Source organism: Nannospalax galili, unplaced genomic scaffold, assembly GCF_000622305.1.
Source record: "Nannospalax galili isolate Female #2095 unplaced genomic scaffold, S.galili_v1.0 scaffold471, whole genome shotgun sequence".
In the NCBI taxonomy this organism is placed as follows: Eukaryota; Metazoa; Chordata; class Mammalia; order Rodentia; family Spalacidae; genus Nannospalax; species Nannospalax galili.
The window spans coordinates 2,641,873-2,653,351 of NW_008330333.1; the positions used below are offsets into that span (position 1 = coordinate 2,641,873).

The 11,479-nt window shown below is 42.7% G+C and overlaps 1 pseudogene; it reads right to left on the reverse strand.

The window, feature by feature from the left end:
* Positions 1-5,294: 5,294 nt before the first annotated feature.
* LOC103744571 lies at positions 5,295-9,061 on the reverse strand (annotated as a pseudogene).
* Between the last annotated feature and the right edge of the window lie 2,418 nt (positions 9,062-11,479).

Genomic DNA, 11,479 nt, shown 5'->3' on the forward strand with positions numbered 1-11,479 from the left:
ACAATAAAGTTGTTAGTATTTTCCAAAACAAACAAAGAAAAAGAACACAGCTAATGGAAGCCTTCAATATCCCACCAAAGCTGACCCATGTTAACAGCTCCTTTGGTCTTTGATCTCTTAGTCCTATTCCCCACCCCTTAAACTTCATTGTGTATATATTTTATGTAACCTGCTTCACATTATTTCTCGAAAAATGTGTTAAAAATTGCCTTTCTTTGGAATAAGAAAAATATTCTAAAGTAAAAAAAAAAAGAACAGAGAAAGAAAAGAAAAGCAGTAATATGCTTCAAGTGTCAGCTTTCCAGAACAGATGGGGACTGCTAAACCCTGTGACCTTTTGTTTATTCCTACTAACAGAAGCATATTCAAATAAATTTGCTGAGACTTGAGTACAGAAAAGAAGTCCATTTATAACTCATTTATGAAATTCTCAAAAGTATGCTTAAAAAGTCAATTTCTAAACAACAAAAATGAAGCTTAAAAGCATTATGCTAAGTGAAAGAAGTCATTTACATAGAATATCTCTGCTATGGCCCAGAAGCATTGTATGTAAAGCTTGGCTGCCAGCTTATGGCATTATTGCATGGTGATAGAAACTACTGGATAAGGCCTAGTGGAGGAATTAGGTTACTTGGGCGTGTCCTGGAAAGATGTATCTTGTCCCTGGCCCTTTGTTGGTCTCTGTTCCTGGCCAGCACTAGGTAAGCAGCTTTCTTCTGCTCTTCCTCCCTGACCATGATGTTCTGCCCTCAGTGCAGGCCCACAGTTAAGGGGTCCAGTGACCTCACTCCAGGCCCACAGTGAGGGGTCCAGTGACCATAGAGTGAAACAGCTGAAACAAACCTTTCCTCTTTCTTATATATGTTTATCTGTGTGTTTGTGTATATATGCATGTGTGTGCAGACACAGAGATAGGAGGATTAGTGATTTCCTAGGGTTAGACAAGTACATGGGGAAATGGGAGGAGGGTTGCATGCTAATGGATATAAGTTTTCTTTTTTAAAACAAATATTTTATTATTTTTATTTTATGTGTACAAGCGTATTGCCTGCATGTATGTAAGTGCACCTATGTAATACAATGCCCGTGGAGGTCAGAAGATCCCCCGGAACTGGAGTTACAGACAATTGTTATCTGCCATGTGGGTGCTGGGACTCGAACCTGGGTCCTCTGCAAGAGCAGTCAGTGCTTTTAACCACTGAGCCAGCTCTTCAGCCCTGGATGTGAGTTTTCTGTGTAGCCCAGGCTGGCCTAGAATTCCTTAGGTAGCCCAGGTTTGCCTCAAACTTGCTGCCCTCTGACTTCAGGTTCCCAGGTGATGATGAGATTATATGCATGTACTACCAGGCCTGGCTAAAATGATGCCCTCTCTCCTTTTATTGGCAGTGCTCAGGATTGGACCCAGCATTTTGCATATGCTGAGCAAGCAATCACTCTATCACTGAGCTATACCCCAGTCCTTGAGTTTTCTTGTTTATGGTGATAAATGTTCTGAAAGTGTCAAGATGGTTACAAATATATTAAAAGTCATTGAATTATACGTTTTAGTGGGTGGATTGTATGGTTTTTAAATTATGTTGTAAAACAGTTGTTACTGAAAAGGAATTCACAAAGAATTTATATATATGACAAAATAACAAAGGAAAGGCCACTACCTCCCCACATCTCCATACAAAGGTAGGCTGATGTTTGTTACTTGCTCCGGAATCTTCTTTAGGTGTGTCTGAGATCAGAAACCCACATCTGTCCCAGGAGGTACTATGTTCAGCCTGGCAGAGTAGCCCTTTCCTAGGGATGTCAGAACCCAGTTCCTTCACCTCATTGCCTCCTCCCTTGGCACCTGCAGCTGGCCTCTAATCCTCACATGTGTACTGCAAAGCCAGCCACCTTTAATTTTTAGTCCAGATTTTAGCAAAACTGGGGCACCATGAGTGCTACAAGCCCAGCACACCTTCAATGGTAGGTACCTGTGTACTTGGTAGCCCCTACCACCAGAAGATCATGCTTGGCTTTTGATCTCCACTGGGCAATTCCCAAGCACTTTAAAATTTTTTTTATTTATTATTTTTATTTTAGGTGTATGAGTATATTACCTGCCTGTGTGTAAGTGCACCCATGTCATGCATTGCCTGCAGATGTCAGAAGAAGGCTCTTGGAACTAGAGTTACAGACAGTTAGCTGCCATGTGGGTGCTGGGAATCGAACCCAGGTCCTCTGCAAGAGCCATCTCACCAGCCCCAGCACTTAAAAAAAATTACTGGTATATGTGTAAGTGTGGTTACATGGGCTGGAGAGATCCACATGGTAGCTAACAACTGTCCGTAACTCTAGTTTTAGGGGATCCAACAGCCTCTTCTGTCCTCCACGGGCATTGCACAATACGGGTACACTTACCTGCATGCAGGCAATACACACATACACATAAGAATATGAAAATAATAAAATATTTTTTAAAAGTGTGATTACATGCATATTATGGATTTTGTGTGGTGGTCAAAGAACAGTTTGTGGGAGTTTGTTCTCTCCTTCTACCATGTGGGTTCCAGGGATCAAAGTCAGATTCTCAGTCCTGGAAGCAAGTACCCTTGCCATTGAGCCATCTTACAGCCCCCACCCCAAGTGCTTTTTTTTCAGCTGTTTGCTCTCAGGTAATGCAGAAAAAGTCCGAGGGTGGAAAAGTCAGTGCTCTTCTATTTTCCTTGGCCAGTGCCATCTGCTATCAACACAGTTACACAAAGGACATGGCCAGGTCCCCTTTGTCTTGTATGACAGCATCAGGAGTGATGTTTATCTATTTTGGTTAGATTCGTTTAGGCAAGATTTAAAATTAGACCTGATGAGCCATGTATAGTACTACATGCTTGTAATTCCAGCACTGGGGGATCTGGCTGAGGCAGAAGGACTGAGAGTTAAAGGCAGCTAGCCTGTGCTACATAGTGAGACCCCATCACAATCAGTCGGCCTGAGTTTTACACTAAGACTCCACAAAGCATATGTGCCAACCAGCAGCATCATTGGCTTGAACCCCTCAAACAAAATCATGTACTCATTTTGAGAGACAATATCATTGAGTACTTTGTGCTGGGTACCAAGCCAAGTACTTTGCAAATGTACCTTCATTTCGACAGAGAGCATAAAATGTTTACCTTTGGCTCTTAAATATATGTGGTGAGGGGCAGTTGGGTGAAGGGGGGTGTTAAGGAACATATTCCGGGCCAGTGTCTTACAGCCCCCAGATTTTGGTATTCTGGTTCAGAGTAACCCTTACTACTCAGGCTAATCTCCAGGATTGCATGCAGTTGGAACACTGACTGAAGCTGGAGGTGATAGCATTGAACTCAGGCCAGTTCATTGCAAAAATCTTTTTATTATTTTATTTTATTATTTTATTTTATGTGTATGCATGTATTGCCTGCATGTAGGTAAGTGCACCTGTGTCGTGCAATGCCAGCGGAGGTCAGAAGAGGCTGTCAGATCTCCTGGGACTGGAGTTATGGACAGTTGTTAGCTGTCATGTGGGTGCTAGGATTCGAACCCAGGTCTTCTGCAAGACCAACTGGTGTTCTTAACTGCTGAGCCATCTCTCCAGCCCCCATTGCAAAAGTCTTTATACCCTGCACAGAACAGAGAAGGAACTCCAACTAAGGCAGCAATCTTATGGAATACATATTGTCATTTAGTTGTAGATATTTTATTTGTTATTGCAGTGCTAATGATCCAACCCAGGGCCTTACTCATGCTAGGTAAGCACCCTGACCCCTGTGCTATATATCCCCAACCATTGGTGTTTTGAGACAAGGTATGAATGTGTAACTCAGACTGGTTTTTAATATACTCTGTAATCGCCTAGCCTCAAACTTGCAACACTCCTGTCTCTACTTCCCAAGTACTATGATTATACATGTGCACCACTCTGCTCAGCTATTCCAAGACCTTTGCCACAGACCAGTGTGTTCATTAGAAGTATATTCCTTGATGAAATTTCTCAGGCTGACCCCAGAAACTCTGCTTCATAGTCCTTCCAAGTCCAAAGTCACTCTAGTGTCACCACTCTACTGACTTCTGATACCAAAGATTAGTTCTCTTCATATTTGCACCTTTTATAGCAATAAATTCATGTAGCCCCAGCAAATAAATTCAGCTGGGGCTACAGGGAGACCCTGTCTCAAAAAAAAGACCAAAAACATACAATTAAATTTTATTTAATATAAGCAAAATAAAAATTATTTTTAATAATGCCTTATATTTTGCTTTTTAGTATTTCCCTTCATGTTTCCCTCAGTCTGAAAAAACTATTGTTACATAGTTTTGAAAAATCAAACTGGCATATCACATCATCAGGAAGAAAGAGAAGTAAATAAGTTTTGGGTCATTGGAAATTAATGTTGGAAAGCTAGGTTTAGAATCCTAAGTGGGTGTGTTTGAATATAAGAACACAAATGGCACTGCAATTTAAATTCTTTTTTTTGGTCTTTTTGAGACAGGGTCTCCCTGTAGCCCCAGCTGTCTTGGAACTCACTATGTAGACCAGGCTGGCCTTGAACTCACAGAGATCTACCTGCCTCTGCCTCCCAAGTGCTGGGATTAAAGGTGTGTGCCACCATGCCTGGCAATTTTCTGGTTTTTAAACTAATGAGAAATGAGAGTGAATGGCATTGTCTCCTCTAGCGCTAAAGTTTTAGCTATAGCGTTCTGCTTTCCACTAGTTCAGACCAGTCTGGGTAGTTGGGGCTCAGTGGTAGAGCATGTGCTCAGTGTGCACAAGGCCGTGGGTTCAATCTACAGCAACAGAACACTTAAGACTACGTCTTAGACAAAGTTCTACAAATAGGCATTGTTGGTTGTGAATTTCAGACATTTTTTCTTCAGTCTTCTGGCTTTATTCCCTCCTTAATGGATATAAATATCATGAATGGATATAAATATCACACATTTACTCAGCTGATTCTTGATCCCTACCTCTGTCCCTTCTCTCCAGAGCCCATAGTGCTGAGCACATGGTATGAGTGCAGGGGACTTAATATTCTTGAATGGGTGGCAGTCATGGATTAAGAATGCTAAAGAATCTGGAGATGACAATAGTTGCTTTTGTAAAACTCCCAAGCAATAATTTTAAAGCATCAGGTCTCTTTTTCAGATTTACTTTGGCTTGTCTTTGTAGATAATAGGTGGAAAAAATATGACACAAGTACACGTGGTTGAATCATAGCTGAGCTGTAATGTAAGCAAGAACATACACACAAAGCTAGGTTTTTATTTACATATTGAAAATGAATTTTATTTATATTACTAGTGGACCCTCTATGCTCTAGTTACTCTGAAATATAGTTATTTAACCAATAACAGGAAAAATCTTTTAGTATTTGTTTTAATAGCCGTAATTAAATTGCTTAGTTACAGTATAGAGTAAGAAGCAATTAATGAATCTTGGAAATAAAAAATATGTATATACATTTCCCTGATGCCTAAACCAAAATATATCTAACAACAAATTTTCTTGATTTCTATTACTCATAAAAATAAAGGAAATATATTACAAATATTTTTCTTTGTAGACAATTTCAGTTAGAAAACAATAGTTTAATGAAAACAAAACAGTGGTTCATGTGAGTGTACTGATATGGAGGCAAGAGAACTATTCAAAACTTGACAGCACGCTGCCAAAACAGCTCACTATATCCTCAGTGACACTTCTGATAGGCAATAGCTAGATTTTTCACACATTTCAATTTATCTTATGTTCAAGAGAAATACAGGTCAGTGGGTTATCATCTTGAGTTGTAGTTAAGAACCCCTTCTTTTGGCTTGTAAAGTGTACCCTTTTCGTTTGATGATTCCCCTGCTTTTCACAATGACTGAGTATCTCAGCAGCCACAGTGGTACCCGTTCCTGTGCTTGAATGTCAGGGATGCTCTCCTGCAGAGCTTCTTGGAAACTTGCCTCTGAAAGCAGTTTTTTTGGATCATTATGAGCTGTATGTCAAACTGTTTAGCAAATGCAGTCAGATGACCTGGTGGCATCACGTAGCAGGAGGCAAGATTAACTTGATTACTATTTAGTATTACCTATGTCCACTGATACAGCTGTTCCAACTGTGTTTTGTCTAGGTGAGAGGTACCTATAGCAACAATTTTCTTGCTTTGAACTAAGTTTTCTTTTCTTTTTTAAAAAAATATTTTATAAACCGGGCGTGATGGCACATGCCTTTAATCCCACCACTTGGGAGGCAGAGGCAGGTAGATCTCTGTGAGTTCAAGGTTCAAGGCCAGCTGGGGCTACGGGGAGACCCCATCTCAAAAAGACCAAAAAAAGGGGCTGGAGAGATGGCTCAGAGGTTAAGAGCACTGACTGCTCTTACAGAGGACCCGGGTTCAATTCCCAGCACCCACATGGTGGCTACAAACCGTCCTTAACTCCAGTCCCAGGGGAATCCGAAACCCTCTTCTGACCTCCCCGGCATTGCACGACATGGGTGCACTCACATATATGCAGGCAATACACTCATACACCTAAAATTAAAATAATAAATATTTTTTTAAAAAAAGACCGCCAGGCGTGGTGGTGCATGCCTTTTATCCCAGCACTTGGGAGGCAGAGGCAGGCAGATCTCTGTGAGTTCAAGGCCAGCCTGGTCTACATAGTGAGTTCCAGGACAGCTGGGGCTACAGGGAGACCCTGTCTCAAAAAGACAAAAAAAAAAAAAAAAAGGACCAAGAAAATTTTTTATTTTTTTATCTGTATGAGTGTATTGCCTGCATGTATGTGAGTGCACACCCGTGTTGTACAATGCTGGGGAGGTCAGAAGAGGGCTTCGGATTCCCTTGAAACTAGAGTTAAGGATGGTGTGTAGCGGCCATGTGGGTGCTGGGAATCGAACCTGGGTCCTCTGCAAGAGCAGTCAGTGCTCTCAACCACTGAGCAATCTCTCCAGCCCCTGAACTAAGGTTTCTAATTCCTCCCAATAAGGCTGTAAATGCTCCAAGGAAAGATTAACTCCATCTTCACTGGGAGGTGAAGCAGTGATCACAGAGTCCAGCTGTGCAGCTGCAAGGACAGAACAGGCCATGTCAATTGCACTTGTAGTTGATGATGAAGAATTAGATCATACAATGAACAGTGTTGCAGCAACTTTCATTTCTTCTCTCTCATCAGGATTTATCTTTTCTACTGCATGGTATACAGTGCATTCCAAGACATTTGGAAACTCCCTGGCCAAATCAGGGCTGACCTGGGAACTCCACTACTCATTCAAGGTCTTTTGGATACAATCTCGGGAAGCTCCTCGCTGTGTGTGGACGGGCACTTTGTCCGCAGATGGCCCCAGTTGAGCAGGTTCCTGGTCTGGGTGCAGGGTGCTGGCCCGCGCCAGCAGCTCCCCGGCTGCGTGGCTGTCGGTGCCCATGGCAGCGGCCACCCAAGGGGACCCAGCGGAGACCCGACTGTGGACTGGGGGCGGGAAGACTGCTGCTTGTAAGGGCATGGTGCCCCAACACCCAGCTGAGGGAGCTGTTTCCTAGAAGACAATTTCTGTTCACCTTTATAGCTATGAAAGTCACCCATATTTGGGCATAGTTATAAGTCTTCCCATTGCTGTATATGTAATAGTCCATTGTGTGACTATGCCACAGTTTGTTCATTTTAAGTTTTAAAATTACATTTATTTGTGTGTGTGTGTGCATGTGTGTGTGTGTGTGTGTGTGTGTGTGTGTGTCATAGTGTGTGTGGCGATCAAAGGATAAGTTATGGGAGTCCAGGGGATTGAACTTAAGTCAACAGGCTTGATAGCAAGCACTCTGCTCCCAGAGTCAACTCAACAAGCACACAGTTTGTCTGTTTTGCTATCCTGGGCATTTGGGTAATTATCAGGTGAGGATTTGGGGCTTTTATTGAGTAGTGGTATCACAAATACCCTATGATACTTGGATATTTCTAGTGGGCACCCATCTAAGGGTACAGTATTTTGGTCATAGGGGTACAGCAGGTGGATTATAGGGGTACAGAGGCCGACTGATAAGAATATGTATGCCTTCTGCTTTGTAGATTCTGCCAAAAAGTTTTCCAGAGCAGTTCTGGCAGTTTACTCCCACCCCGCCCCAAGCATGTGAGGTTCTGCTCTTCATATACTTGCCAATGCTTGGTATTGCCAGTTCTTCAACTTAAAATGCTAAGTGGTTCTAACAGACTAGCAGAAACATGATTAAGATGTTAACATTTTTCTAACATTTCTATCATAATATAACCCATGAGTGCTGACACCCCCTTTGGAGCTATCATTCATTTAGCAAACATAATATACTGAGCCCTTTCTGTGTACCGGGCTCTGTGTTCTAATACTAGGAGGAGGAAGGAAAAAAAAATGGTCTCTAACCCAACCCTGACCCCTAAGGAGCCCCAGGAGCAGCTTTACGGTTTCAGCTTAGATGTCACCTCTGCGGAGGACCCTCCCAGAGCACCTGCTCCAATAGCATTATCTCATTGCCTGCTTCATTTTCTTCACAGAACTTACAATGTATCTGTTTGCATATTTGCTGTCTGTACTTAAAGACAGGAAATTTGTCTGTCTAATTTTCTGTAACCCCTATGACAGTTTCAGGCACGTATTCAGCCTTCAACATGTATTTTTGAAGTGATTAAATAAGTGATTGGCAGGATAAGAGCTGAGATCTTAGATCCAAGTTCTGATCCTACAACCTATTGACTATATGTGATCCTCAATAAATTACATAAGTTTTGTGATTGTCATCTCCACATTTTTTTAAAAAATTGTGGGACAGGTTATATATGAGTCAGCAGGTAGCGGTGCTTGCCACCAAGCCTGGTGACATAGTTTGATCTGCAGATGACAGAATTGACTCCTGTTAAGTTCTCCTCTGACCTCCACATGCACACTTTGGCATGAGCACAGGCATATGAACACACATAAACAATAAGTAAATGTAAAAAAAATTAGAGAACAAGGGTATTTGAGGTAGTAGGAGAAAGAATTGGCAAACTTGAAGCTAGATTGATAGAGACTGTACAATCTGAAAGGTAGAGAGAAAATAGAATGAAAATGGACAGATCCCCAGGGCTGGGGGTATATCTCAATAGGTAGAGTGCTTCCCTAGTAATATATGAAGCCTTGTTTGTTTTGTTTTGTTTTTTTGTCTTTTTGAGACAGGGTCTCCCTGTAGCCCCAGCTGGCCTGGAACTCACTTTGTAGAACAGGCTGGCCTTGAACTCACAGAGATCTGCCTGCCTCTGCCTCCCGAGTGCTGGGACTAAAGGTGTGTGCCACCATGCCCGGCCTGAAGCCTTGGTTTTGATTCCCCAGTACCACATAAAACTTGGTCTGGGCTGAGTATGGATGCTTGCTTTTAATTCCCAGCACTTGAGAGGCAGAGGCAGGCCAGTGTCTGAGTTGGAGGCCAGTATGGTTTACATACAAGTTCCAGGCCAGCCAGGGATACATAGTGAGACCCGTTTCAAAAACAATGAAACAAACCTGGTATGGCAGCACACATCTCTAATCCAAGCACTCAGGAGGTGGAGAAAGGAAGATTAGGAGTTCAAAGTCATCGTCAGCTATATAGTTTGAAACCAACCTGGGTGACATGACACCATCTTGAAAAAAAAAATCGACAGATCCTCAGAGAAAAGTGGGATGGATACCTTGTAGTCCACCAGTGCATGTATAATGGGAGTACCAGAGAGGAAAAACAGAACAAATTTCAAAAAAATAGTGAATGAAAGCCATGTCTGTCTTTGTCTTCCTTCCTTCCTTCCTTCCTCCCCTCCCCTCCCCTCCTTCCTTGCTTTTTCTTTTTCTTCCCTCCCCGTTCTTTTCCTTTCCTTTTCCTTTTCCTTTTCCCTTTCTCCTTTCCTTTCTTTGCCTTTTTCCCTTCCCTCCCCTCCCTCTTCCCCTCCCTTCCCCTCCCCTCTTTTCTTTTTTTAAAAAATATTTTATAGGCCAGGCATGTTGGCGCATGCCTTTAATCCCAGCACTTGGGAGGCAGAGGCAGGCAGATCTTTGTGAGTTCCAGGACAGCCTGTTCTACATAGCGAGGTCCAGGACAGCTGGGGCTACAGGGAGACCCTGTCTCAAAAAAGACAAAAAAAATTGTTTTATTTATTTATTATTTTTATGTGTATGCGTGTATTGCCTGCATGTAGGTAAGTGCACCTGTGTCGTGCAATGCCTGCGGAGAACAGAAGAGGCTGTCGGATCTCTTGGAACTGGATTTATTGACAGTTAGCTGCCATGTGAGTGCTGGGATTCAAACCTGGGTCTTCTGCAAGAACAGCCAGTGTTCTTAACTGCTGAGCCATCTCTCACGCCCTGTTTTTTCTTTCTTATCTCATGTTTCCCAGGCTGCCTTCAAACTCACTGATCCTGAACTTCTGATCTTCCTGCTTCTAACTCTTCTTTGTTTTGTTTTGTTTTGTTTTGTTTTGTTTGAGACAGGGTCTCCCTATAGCCCCACCTGGCCTAGAACTCACCATGTAGACCAGTCTGGCTTCAATGTCACAGAGATCTAAGTGCTTCTTCTTTAAGAAATCATATTAATTAGGGCAGGGCATGGTGGCACATGCCTTTGATCCCAGCACTCGGAAAGGCAAAGGCAGGCGGATCTCTGTGAGTTCAAGGCCAGCCTGGTCTACATAGTGAGTTCCAGGACAGCTGGGGCTACAGGAAGACCCTGTCTCAAAAACTGTCTCAAAAAGACCAAAAAAAAAAAAAATCACATTTAATCTACACATACAAGAATCTCGGTGAACAACAAGCAGGACACTGTGTGTGTTAGTGTGCTATTTCTATTTCTGTTACTGTGATAAAATACCCTGAAAAAAGCAACTTAGGGTTTTTTTTTCTTTTTTCCTTTTCTTTCAGTTCCAGGGTACAGTCTGTCATGGCAGGGAAGTCATGGCAACAAGAGCTTGAGGTGGCTCGATGGGGGGGATGGGGGGGCGGGGGTTGTCCACGCACCACTGCACATGTGGAGGTCAGAGGACATTTAGGAGTCAGTTCTCTCCTTCCACTGTGTGGGTCCCAAGGATCCAACTCAAGTTGTCAGACTTGGCAGCTGGCACCTTTACCCAATGAGCTTTCTTAGTGGCTCCACTTTGTCCTTTTTATGAAGTCCAAGAGCCCAGCCCATGCAATAGTATTACCCACAATTAAGGTGGGTCTTCTCACCTCAGTGAACCTAACCTAGGTATTTTCTCACAGGCTTTCGCAGAGGCTTGTCTCCTAGATGATTCCAGGTCCTGTCAGGTTGACAGTCAATATTAACTGTAGGGACTCAGGTTTGCTTTGCTTAGCGGGGGACCTGCTAGCTTCGGGGCAGAGGGTCTGATTGGCGACAGAGTCAAACTCTGGGACCTGTGTCTTCCCAACAGGACGATTTATTTTAGAATTCAGATGGTTTTTATACATCCCAAGGAACTAGCAGTCACGTGGGATATGACAGTCACATACAAAGATTTAGGGTACAAAGAA